This window comes from Eretmochelys imbricata, chromosome 25 (genome assembly GCF_965152235.1).
Source record: "Eretmochelys imbricata isolate rEreImb1 chromosome 25, rEreImb1.hap1, whole genome shotgun sequence".
NCBI lineage: Eukaryota > Metazoa > Chordata > Testudines > Cheloniidae > Eretmochelys > Eretmochelys imbricata.
Window position 1 is genome coordinate 1650909 of NC_135596.1, and position 13144 is coordinate 1664052.

At 44.4% G+C, this 13144-nt stretch overlaps 1 protein-coding gene across 3 annotated transcripts in view; it reads right to left on the minus strand.

The window, feature by feature from the left end:
* LMNB2 (lamin B2) overlaps positions 1-13144 on the minus strand; it is a 92211-nt gene that overhangs the window by 39544 nt on the left and 39523 nt on the right. The window lies entirely within an intron of this gene.

Genomic DNA, 13144 nt, shown 5'->3' on the forward strand with positions numbered 1-13144 from the left:
CCGTAAATGAAAAAAAAAAAACTTGTATAAAGTTTTGCATTGTTTTGGTTTTGAGTGCAGTTATGGAACAAAAAAAATGTACATTTGTAAGTTACACTTTCATGATAAAGAGATTGTATTATAGTACTTTTATAAGGTGAACTGAAAAATAGTATTTATTTTATTTTTACAGTGCAAATATTTGTAATCAAAAATATAAAGTAAGCACTATACACTTGGTATTGTGTTGGAAATCAATATATTTGAAAATGTAGAAAAACATCCAAAAATATTTAACAGATTTAAATTGGTATTCTATTGTTTAACAGTGCAATTAATCGAGATTAATTTTTTTAACTGCGATTAATTTTTTTGAGTTAATCGCTTGAGTTAACTGCAATTAATCAACAGCCCTAATTCATCTATGTGTCTGACAGTTCACTATAGTTTCAAACAGTTTGCCTAGTACGAAAGTCAGGCTTGCTTGCATGTAATTGCCGGGATCGCCTCTGGAGCCCTTTTTAAAAACTGGCATCACATTAGGTATCCTCATTTTTATCCAGTCATTTTTCAGCTAATATAATTTTAAGAACATAATAGATATTAAAGACGGGAAAGACCATGATAAACTAACTCCAAGCCATGCTAATGCAGGATTGTTCATTGCAATGCCTCTATCCGTTCTTTTTCTAGCATAGTTTTAAATGTTTAAAGCAATGGTGCTTCCACCCTTTCCCTCAAGCCTATTCTAATCATAATCATAGAATCATAGATATCAGGGTTGGAAGGGACCTCAGGAGGTCATCTAGTCCAACCCCCTGCTCAAAGCAGGGCCAATCCCCAATTAAATCATCCCAGCCAGGGCTTTGTCAAGCCTCACCTTAAAAACTTCTAAAGAAGGAGATTCCACCACCTCCCTAGGTAACACATTCCAGTGTTTCACCACCCTCGTAGTGAAAAAGGTTTTCCTAATATCCAACCTAAATCTCCCCCACCGCAACTTGAGACCATTACTCCTTGTTCTGTCATCTGCTACCGCTGAGAACAGTCTAGAGCCATCCTCTCTGGAACCACCTCTCAGGTAGTTGAAAGCAGCTATCAAATCCCCCCTCATTCTTCTCTTCTGCAGACTAAACAATCCCAGTTCTCTCAGCCTCTCCTCATAAGTCATGTGTTCCAGTCCCCTAATCATTTTTGTTGCCCTCCGCTGGACTCTTTCCAATTATTCCACATCCTTCTTGTAGCGTGGGGCCCCAAACTGGACACACTACTCCAGATGAGGCCTCGCCAGTGTCGAATAGAGGGAAACGATCACGTCCCTCGATCTGCTGGCAATGCCCCTACTTATACATCCCAAAATGCCATTGGCCTTCTTGGCAACAAGGGCACACTGTTGACTCATATCCAGCTTCTCGTCCACTGTAACCCCTAGGTCCTTTTCTGCTGCTGAGCCATTCGTTGGAAAAATGCTGAGGATAATGTGCATTTACTGTTGTGTCTATTAAGGTAGATTTTTTTAAAAAAAAATTTAATAGGAAAAATCCTCTTCCTGTTTCTATTTTAAAGAAACTATTTACTACAATATGGTTAATTCCCTCTATGCAGTGTTATACGTACCACTAAGAGCATCTGAAAATATATACATCAAATACACCAGTTATTTTCTCTAGTGATAGTTTTTGTAAGGCACAAATATGCACTCTACGAAGCTTATTTTTCTTGACTACTATAAAGGTGCTTGTTGATCATTCTAAATTCCTTCTCCAATGCAGAAAAGGCACAGCTGGTCTGCCTGATGATCATGCAGGCTTCATGATTTAGATATGTATCCAGGTGTCCAATTGTTCATAAGAAAAAGAATTTGAACTCTCATTATGAAGGCACATGGTAGCAACCTCACAGGCATGGTGGCATAGTAAAGTGGGTTGAAAATGAGTTACAAAGTCTCCTTTTGTTTCTGAAAGTAGTGGGCAGTATTAAATTTCAGACTGGGCTAGATTCCTCAGCTCTCGTCCCCTAATGCCCCTACTCTACTTGCGCTACATGGATGACATCATCATCTGGATCCATGGAAAAGAAGCCCTTGAGGAATTCCACCATGATTTCAACAATTTCCATCCCACCATCAACCTCAGCCTGGACCAGTCCACACAAGAGATCCATTTCTTGGACACTATGGTGCTAATATGCGAAGGTCACATAAACACCACCCTATACTGGAAACCTACTGACCGCTATTCCTACTTACATGCCTCCAGCTTTCACCCAGATTACACCACACGATCCATTGTTTACAGCCAAGCTGTACGATACAACCGCATTTGCTCCAACCCCTCAGACAGAGGCAAACACCTACAAGATCTCTATCAAGCATTCTTACAACTACAGTACCCACCTGCTGAAGTGAAGAAACAGATTGACAGAGCCAGAAGAGTACCCAGAAGTCACCTACTACAGGACAGGCCCAACGAAGAAAATAACAGAACGCCACTAGCCGTCACCTTCAGCCCCCAACTAAAACCTCTCCAACACATCATCAAGGATCTACAACCTATCCTGAAGGATGACCCAACACTCTCAGAAATCTTGGGAGACAGGCCAGTCCTCGCTCACAGACAGCCCCCCAACCTGAAGCAAATACTCACCAGCAACCACACACCACACAACAGAACCACTAACCCAGGAACCTATCCTTGCAACAAAGCCCGTTGCCAACTGTGTCCACATTTCTATTCAGGGGACACCATCACAGGGCCTAATCACATCACCCACACTATCAGAGGCTCGTTCACCTACACATCTACCAATGTGATATATGCCATCATGTACCAGCAATGCCCCTCTGCCATGTACATTGGTCAAACTGGACAGTCTCTACGTAAAAGAATAAATGGACACAAATCAGACGTCAAGAATTATAACATTCAAAACCCAGTTGGAGAACACTTCAATCTCTCTGGTCACTCGATTACAGACCTAAAAGTGACAATTCTTCAACAAAAAAACTTCAAAAACAGACTCCAAGGAGAGACTGCTGAATTGGAATTAATTTGCTAACTGGATACAATTAACTTAGGCTTGAATACACACTGGGAGTGGATGGGTCATTACACAAAGTAAAACTATTTCCCCATCTTTATCCACTCCTCCCCCCCCCCGCCACTGTTCCTCAGACCTTCTTGTGAACTGCTGGAAATTGCCCATCTTGTTTATCACTACAAAAGGTTTTCTCCCCTCCCTCCCCCCGCTGGTATTAGCTCATCTTAAGTGATCACTCCCCTTACAGTGTGTATGGTAACACCCACTGTTTCATGTTCTCTGTGTATATAAATCTCCCCACTGTATTTTCCACTGAATGCATCCAACGAATGAGCTGTAGCTCACGAAAGCTTATGCTCAAATAAATTTGTTAGTCTCTAAGGTGCCACAAGTACTCCTTTTCTTTTTGAAGAAACATTGTCTATCTACACAACTTTGGTGGTACAATGAGTAGATTTAAAAAAAAAAAGGTGTTGGATTTAGGATATTAGCCATTATTCACAGAAGAGTATACACTGTTTTCAACCTGACTGATGGGGGCGGAAGGTGGGGGGAGGAGGAGAGGGCACGGCCCATAAAACCTCCATCAGGAGGTACAGTTTTCTGGCTGATTACATCCTTCAATGAAGACTTTATGTATAGCTGCTGGAATATAAAATAAAATCAAGGTGCCACCAGCTAATCTTTGATTAAGAATTGTCTGGCAAATTAGTGGACATAAGTTGCTATACATCACTGAGTCAGCAGTTTAAATTTAAAGGATGAAACTTCCTAGCTTCCTTTGCTTAAAATGTTCACTGTGGTAGAAAAATTATACTACTTCCTCTAAGTCTCTGGTATCCCCTGCATTTCCTGAATGCTTTATTTCATTTTGGGGAAGTTATATGGGAGGTCAGACTAGATGATCACAATGGTCCCTTTGGGCCTTGGAATCTATTAATATGATGGATGGGGAGGAGGCTAAAGGCGTTTCACTTTTTTTTTCAAAGTGTGTTCTTAACTCAAATTAGCTAACGAGTTAAAATCCTAGTTAAGACAAGCAGTCTGTAGCTTCACGTGTATTAGCAGACCAAGTTAAAGACTAGAGGGAAGCCTAAGGTTACCCTGGGTTGACCTGCTAATTCACATGAAAACTAAACTGACTTGTCTTCCCTAGGAGTTTATCTCATGTTAGCTAACTTGAGTTAACTCCCCTTTTTACCTAGTGAAAACAAAGCCCACCCTAAAGCTCTATTGATCGAGCCTCTTTCAAATTAAAGATGGGAAGAAGTTACTCACCTTGTGCAGTAACGATGGTTCTTCGAGATGTCCCCCTGTGGGTAATCCACTCTAGGTGTCGGTGCGTCCCTGCGCCGAAGATTTCTCGCAGCAGTACTCAGTTGGGGGAAGGGCACAGGAGTCATCTTGTGCAACCGTTGGCGCTTCCTGTAGCACGCTCCCCTGACAAGTAGGAGGGAAGGAGGGTGGGTAGTGGAGCACCCACAGGTGGACACAACTCGAAGAACCATCATTACTGCAAAAGGTGAGTAACTACTACTTCTTTAAGTGGTGTCCCTGTGGGTGCTCCACTCTAGGTGCTCGTAGGACAGTACCCCACCAGGGTGGTAGGGGTTCGGAGTTATGTACAAGTGTGTGATGAGAGCACTGTAAGGCCAACAATAGAATCCGAGACAAGGCCTTGGGTGATAGCATAATGCTTTGCAAAAGTGTGCTCCCATGTCCAGGTTGCAGCTCTACAAATATCTATTTGGGGGACATCGGTTGTATTCTTGCACAATTTCACCATGGCTCGCGTTGAGTGGGATCTGATGTCCACCGGTGGGGGTGGCGGCGGGCTGGTGGTTCTTTGTGATGCAGATGGTAGCAAGTTTGAATATAGGTAGAGACCCATTTGGAGAGTCTCTGGGTCAATTTTGTAGAGTCCTTGGAGCACTCTGCTATAGAGACAAATAGTCTTGGGGACTTGCAAAATGGTTTACTTCTGTCCAAGTAAAAGGCTACAGCCTGTCTGACATCTAGCATGTGCAACACTGCTTCTCGAGAGTCGTTATGTGACTTGGGATAGAAGGCAGGTAAGTGTACAGTTTGGTTAATATGAAAATTTGTAGCCACGTTGGGCAAGAATTTTGGGTGAGGACATAACATGTTGTCGTCTTTGGTAAATACAGCGTACTGTGGTTCAACCATCAATGCTCCTATTTCACTGACATCTGGCAGACGTGATTCCACTAGGAATGTGAAAGGAGTACTTGTGGCACCTTAGAGACTAACCAATTTATTTGAGCATGAGCTTTAGTGAGCTACAGCTCACTTCATCGGATGCATACCGTGGAAACTGCAGCAGACTTTATATATACACAGAGAATATAAAGTCTGCTGCAGTTTCCACGGTATGCATCCGATGAAGTGAGCTGTAGCTCACGAAAGCTCATGCTCAAATAAATTGGTTAGTCTCTAAGGTGCCACAAGTACTCCTTTTCTTTTTGCGAATACAGACTAACATGGCTGTTACTCTGAAACTAGGAATGTGACCTTCATTGACATATGAAGGAGCGAGCAGGTTGCTAGAGGCTCGAAGGGTGGTCTTGTGAGACATCTGAGCACAAGACTGAGATCCCATGGTGGTGCAGGTTGGCATACTTCTGGGTAAATGTTCTGTATACCTGCTAGAAAGCGCTGTGTAATCAGGTGAGCAAATATTGAAGTCCCTTCTGTCTGTTCGTGGCGAGTCGTAATGGCAGGGAGGTGTACTTTAATAGAGCTTATGGTTAATCCCTTTTCCTTCCGTTCTTGTAGGTAGTCTAGGATCACAGAAGTGCCTTGGTCGCGTCTAGCTGTTTTTGCTGACCCCAAAGGGAGAATCTTCTCCACTTGTGATAAGTATTTCTAATGATGAGGCGATGGGATGCCTATTTAATAATAGCCGTTTTACTTTCTCCAATCGGTTCAATTCCCCATGTTGGAACCAGAGAGGAGACAAGCTTTGAGATGGAGTTTCGCTGGGTCTAGATGGAATTGTCAGGCCCTTGTTCTCGGACAGGAGGTCCATCTGGAAAGGCAGCTGTTGTGGGGCACAAACTGCTAGATGTGAAAGTTATGGAAACCAAATCTGTCTGGGCCATGTGGGGACAATGAAAATGTTGTATGTTCTGTTGAGTCATATCTAGCGGATGACCCGTTGGATCAGTGGTATCGATGGGAAGGCATATGAGTGACTCGTTCCACGGGATGAGGAAGGCATCCCCTAACAATCCCGGTGCCAGGCCTGCCCTGGAGCAAAATAGTGGACATTTGTGATTTGTCGCTGAGGCCAAAAGGTCGATTACTGGGTGACCTCATTTTTGGAATATTATGTCGAGAACACTGTTGTGGATTTCCCACTTATGTTCCTGTAAGAAGTGCCTGCTGTAGTGTTTTGGCACACTGGTAGGTATGATGCTGTGATGTTTATATTGTTGCAGATGCAGAAGTTCCATAAATTCCTGGCTTCTACACATAGCAAGTGAGACCTGGCTCCTCCTTGGTGACTGATGTAAAACATGCATGCCACGTTGTCGGTGAGAATAGAGATTGAGGTGTCTCATATGAGTGGGAGGAAGTGTCGGCATGCATTGTGTACCACGCGGCGTTCCAGGAGATTGATATGTAGTCCCAGACCACTTGCCTTGTACACTGTGTTGACCCAAGTGGGCGCCCCAACCTATCAGGGAGGCATCTGTTGTAATAGTCACTGATGGGAGGTCTTGTTGAAAGGGAATCCCAGAGCATACATTCCCTGGCTGTGTCCACCATTTTAAGGAGAGGATAACCCTTGGTGGTAGTGTCACACGTCTGTTGAGAGAGTGTTTGCTGGGTGCACAGACCAGTGCTGCAGACAGCACATATGGAGTCTGGCATAGTTACAACTTTCGTAGTAAGGTGCCATATGTCTCAGAATCTGAAGGCATGTCCTCACTGAAGTTTGTGGGCTGATGGTCACAGTGGAAATAAGATTGGTCAATGTAGTGAATCTGTGGTTTGGCAATATTGCCTTGGCTTGTATGGAGTCTAGGTCGGCTCCGATAAACTAAAAGAAATCCACCCTGGAACCAACCCAACGATTGGAGTTTATCTGTAAACCCAGCTGGTGAAACAGGTCTAGTGTGGTCTTCAACATGCCTGCCATTTCTTGTTGGTTGGCACCCCTGAGAAGGCAATTGTCCACACAGGGGAAGATTAGGACTCGTTTGTGTCGTAAATGTGCTGCTACTACCGCAAGCGTTTGAGAATACGGGGGAAGCAGTGGACAGTCTGAAGGGAAGGACCCTGTATTGGTAGTGGTTGGGTCCTACTGTGAACCTCGGGAATCACAAATGATCTGGAGGATGGTGTGGATTGCACTCTCAGCAAATTTGTGGATGATACTAAACTAGGAGGAGTGGTAGATACGGTGGCAGGTAGGGATAGGATACAGAGGGACCTAGACAAATTGGAGGATTGGGCCAAAAGAAATCTGATGAGGTTCAACAAGGATAAGTGCAGGGTCCTGCACTTAGGATGGAAGAATCCCATGCACCGCTACAGACTAGGGACCGAATGGCTAGGCAGCAGTTCTGCGGAAAAGGACCTAGGGGTGACAGTGGACGAGAAGCTGGATATGAGTCAACAGAGTGCCCTTGTTGCCAAGAAGGCCAATGGCATTTTGGGATGTATAAGTAGGGGCATAGCCAGCAGATCGGGGGACGTGATCGTTCCCCTCTATTCGACATTGGTGAGGCCTCATCTGGAGTACTGTGTCCAGTTTTGGGCCCCACACTACAAGAAGGATGTGGATAAATTGGAGAGAGTCCAGCAAAGGGCAACAAAAATTATTAGGGGTCTGGAACACATGACTTATTAGGAGAGGCTGAGGGAACTGGGATTGTTTAGTCTGCAGAAGAGAAGAATGAGCGGGGGGGATTTGATAGCTGCTTTCAACTACCTGAGAGGTGGTTCCAAAGTGGATGGTTCTAGACTATTCTCAGTGGTAGAAGATGACAGGACAAGGAGTAATGGTCTCAAGTTGTAGTGGGGAAGGTTTAGGTTGGATATTAGGAAAACCTTTTTCACTACGAGGGTGGTGAAACACTGGAATGTGTTACCTAGGGAGGCGGTGGAATCTCCTTCCTTAGAAGTTTTTAAGGTCAGGCTTGACAAAGCCCTGGCTGGGATGATTTAATTGTGGATTGGTCCTGCTTTGAGCAGGGGGTTGGACTAGATGACCTCCTGAGGTCCCTTCCAACCCTGATATTCTATGAACCATCTGTGGGCAGGATATATTGTAATATGGAAGTATACATCTTGGAGGTCGAAGGTTGCAAACCAGTCCCCCCCATCTTGCGCTGCAATTATTGTGGCCAGAGTGACCATTTTGAACCTGTGGTTGTGTACACACCTGCTGAGTTTTCAGAGATCTAAGATTGGTCTCCATCCCCCTCCTTTCTTCTCTGTCAGGAAATATTTGGAATAAAAACTCCTCCCTCGGTATTGATGTGGTACTAGTTCTACAGCACCCAGGAGTAGGAGGTGATTACTTCCTGTTGCAGAAGGTGCTTGTGAGAGGGGTCCCTGAAGAGGAACAGGGAAGGGTAGGGGGGATGGCTGTGAAAGGAATGGTGTGGCCAGATTCTATGATCTCCAAAACCCATTGATCTGTGGTTATCGCAGCCCAGGCATGGTAAAATGGGCATAGGCGGTGACCAAAATAGTGGGATGGGGTATCTGTTGGCGCTAGAGGTGTGGGGAGGTCATGCATACCCTTGACCAAGACTTCAAAACTGTGGCTTAGATGTAGATGGATGAGGCCTGGTTCTGTGGAGTTCGTTGTCTGAGCCCATTGTTTGGGTCTGTTCTGAGTGAAGTATTATGGTTGTTGATGGTTAAACGAGGTGCCTCATGACCTCTGCTATGGTGTAAAGCCAGGGCGTTTGTCACATGGTGGGTGTATGCCTAGTGTACGCAGCGTCACTCGGGAGGCCTTCATGGTATGGGAGAGGTCGTCTGTTTGAGACTAGAATAGTTTATCCTTATTGAAGGGGAGGTCTTCCACTTTTAGCTGTAGTTCTTTTGGAATTCCCGAAGCTGGAAACCATGATGTTCTCATAACCACAGCTGTTGCAGTTGTTCGGGCAGCTGTCCCCGCTACATCCATTGAGGCTTGCAGCACTGTGCGGGCTATTAACTGACCCTTGCTGATAACGGCATTGAGTTGAGGACGTTTATGCTCAGGGAGGTCCTCCACGAGCTCTTGTATTTTACTATAGTTAGAGTAGTCGTAATTTGCTAGTAGACCAGAATAGTTGGCAAGTCTAAGCAGAAGGGTGGCTGACAAGTAAACTTTCCACCCAAATAGGTCCAGTCTCTTGGGTTCTTTATCTTGCAGTGAGGAGCAGAAATGAGGCTGTTTACTGCGCTGATAGCAGCCTCTACCACCAGAGAACAGGCTTGCGGGTGTGAAAACAAAAATTCCATGCCTTTAGCTGGAACGAAGTATTTTCTGTCAGCCCTTTTGTTGGTGGGTGGTGCCGATGCCGGTGTTTGCCATATTACCTCCGCAGGCTCTGTTATAGCCTTATCCATGGGGAGGGCAATCTTGGTCAATGATGCTGGTTGTAAGATTAACAACTTATTTTGTTTCTCCTGCACCTCATGTAAGGCAATTTCTTGGCTGTTTGCTACTCTTTTGAAGAGTTCTTGGAACCGTTTCAGATCTGGTGTCATGGGGTAGACAGTGTCACTGCTTTGTCTGGTGCAGAAGATGACCGTGGGGCAGGTGGTGAATCATCCAGGTCTGCCTGAGATCGTATCTCCTCTTCTTCTATCTCTGTCTCAGGGGGGTTAGAGGTTTCTCTATGTGGTAATGTTGGGTGTACTCTGGAACCTCTTGTTGCTGGGGAAGGAGGACCAGAATAGGGGTTCTGGTATGTGGGCCAATGACCCCATTGTGGCCATTGCATGGGGTAAGGTGGTAATGGGTAAGGCCAGTGCTGTGCATACCAGGGCTGTGAATACTCGGAGGGATGAGGCTTAGGCTTCACAGCATTCCATGTAGGTCTCATCTGTGATGGGGATGAACATTAAGAGAAGCAGTTGTCCTGCACATCTCCTTCCTCACCACTATGCATGGAGAATGGTTCAGGAGATGAAGGATGGTACCGTGCTATGTAGCTCGGGGAGTGTTCGGTGCTGAGCAGTGGTGACTGTGGTGCCAAAGAAACTGCTATGTCAGCAGGACGCAGGAGTTGCGCTGGTCCCGCCTTGGGGTTGCGGTCGAGCATTGGAGAGCTGACTGGTGCTGGATTCGGCTTGTTAGGCGGCAGCAAGTCTTGGGTTGGTGCCGGTGGCAGCAGCATTGACTGCGGTGCCACTGCCGGTGCCATGGAGGAAACTTGATGTCTCAGCTCCGGTGCCACGTGTTGGGGCTCAGCAGGGGTCCGCTGAGGGACGGTGCCGGTGCCTTGTAAGTGCTCACTCCAGATGAGTGGAGCACTGAGGGTAAAGACCTCGCTGGGGAAGCTCTTTTTTTCTGAGACCCTCTTGCTGGAGAGGTCGAGGCTCGCTTCCTGACAGTTTTGGAAGTCGGAGCCTTATCACAGCTCAGGGATCTCGGTTTATGAGACTCACTGGAGGACATCTCTTGTGGAAGTTGAAGGGGATTTCTCCAGCAGCAGCATTTTCAAACGGAGATCCCTGTCACATCTTGCTCTTGTTGTTAAGTTGCTGCAATGTATGCATTTCTGGGAGATATGAGTTGAATGCAGGATGTGTGGCCGTCAGTAGTCACACTTTTTAAATCCAGTTGAGCCCAGCATGATTGCAGTTAAGCCTCTCCCATCTCTCAAGAGACAAGGGTGGGAGTTAATTATAATGATAAACTGTAGAAACTGTTCCCAAACACGGAGTTAAGGAGAGAAAGTCTTTTCTTTTTTTTTGCGTGTGGGGGGGGAGGGGAACCTAAGAGGAACTGAGAAAACTATGTATAGACTAAGACTAACAATGTAAAAAGAAAAGGAGGACTTGTGGCACCTTAGAGACTAACAAATTTATCTGAGCATAAGCTTTCGTGAGCTACAGCTCACTTCACCGGATGCATCCGATGAAGTGAGCTGTAGCTCACAAAAGCTTATGCTCAGATAAATTTGTTAGTCTCTAAGGTGCCACAAGTCCTCCTTTTCTTTTTGCAGACACAGACTAACAAGGCTGCTACTCTGAAACCTAAACAATGTAACTAAGTGTAGACCAAAAAGAAGTTCCTATGTAACTTGTAACTTTTTTTTTTCCCCTTCTTCCCCTGAAAATATCAAAGAGCACTGCCACGGAGCTCCGTCTGCAGCCGAGAACGGTTGAGAAGGAACCGAGGGGACAGTGGGGGGAAGCGCAAGCTGCAGGAGGTGCCAACGGCTGCACGAGACTACTCCTGTGTGCTCCCTTCCCCCAACCAAGTACTGCTGTGAGAAATCTCCGATCTCTGGCGCAGGGATGCAACGACGTGTAGAGTGGAGGATCCACAGGGAAACCACTCAAAGAAGAATACTTACTTCTGCTCTTCTACTGCTGCCAGTTCACCTCTGCATGCATCCACACACATGCTTGATTTGCACACCATTATCAGGAAAGTGGGGGAATAAAAAGTCGCCAGATTAAGCCTGTTTAGCAACAATATTAAATACCAGCCTCAACAGGGTTCCTCAAACGTCGCATCACAGAGAAACCATACACTGCATCAATTGTTGACAATAGTTTTTTCATAATTCTGTTGCCTTATGTAGAAAGGCAGGTTCTGCCATGAAACCTGCAGCTGAAATAGGATAATGGATTGCCACTCAGTACAGATACTTTTTAAAGTCTCCAGCATGTAACAAGTTACTTGACTCAAGAGGGAGGACATCAAATTTGGAGCATGGCCAAAAGTTATAAAACCAGAATACAAGCCTTTTCAGCAGTGATGTATTTTTTTTTTTTTAAACACACACACAGGAACTAATTAATGGACTCAGACCAAGACCATCAAGTTTCATCCTGATATAAATCTCCTTTCAGGGAAATTATAAAAGTGAGACTATTTACACAATTGCCACATGTGTAAGTTAGCATTCCCATAATGCTAACATGCAGAGGAATCAAATTTTAGCAATTGTTTATCAATAACGTTGAACTAGCAGCAGAGTTTCAGATCAAACATTAAAGATTTATTTGGAAAACCCTCCCTTTTGGCATCAGCAATGATCCAGTCAGTGCAAAGCGAACTGTAAAGTATTTCAAATAATTTCGCAGAAGTTAAAACAGAAAAAGATGCTAAACATTTGGCATTTATTCACAACATGCAGTTTTAAATCACCCAATGAGAACCATTTGGTATGAGTGTGCTTGCCCATATTTACTAAAAGTACATACATTTGAAAGAGAAATATTACTAAAGCCAATTTGCTGTAAGCGCTTTCTCCACAGTAGCTCCCTAAACTAAATTATATATAATAGGTATCACCTACATTCAGAGGTAATTTTAACATAGGCATGTAATATCTTGAACATCAAACTTGTTTCACATGCTAGACAGTGCTCCCAGAATAAGGATCTGTCTGCAAAATAACAGAAAAACAGGATGGGGAAGGTATTGTTAAAACGTGGTTTCTTTTTTTCTGTTTGGATTTAAAATGTATATGCATACACATATTCCCTAAAAGAGAATAGTCTCATTTATAGATGCATATACATATTCCCTAAAAACAGTCTTGTCTGTGTGGACAGAAAAATGTATTATAGCCATGTTTAACCCAAGTAGGCTAAAAACTCAGTAACACGGTTAGATGACTAGTGTACACAGGGAAAAAAAGCCACGTTATAACAGTTCAGGTACCACCATGCAGAGTTCTGAAATATAAGCTAAGTGAAAAACTTCATCACTGAAATTTCAAGCCCTACTAAATAAGCTGATCTCCTTGCCATTGAAATATTTTAGTTTAACTGAGATTGTGGTTTACAGTAATTTAAATATACTAATCTCGCTGATGGCAGAATGCTCAAATTGTCTGTCGGGATCTTGCACTAGGAGTGATTTAACATACTCAATATTGAGCATATAGCATTCTTTGGCCAGGGACTATGGATA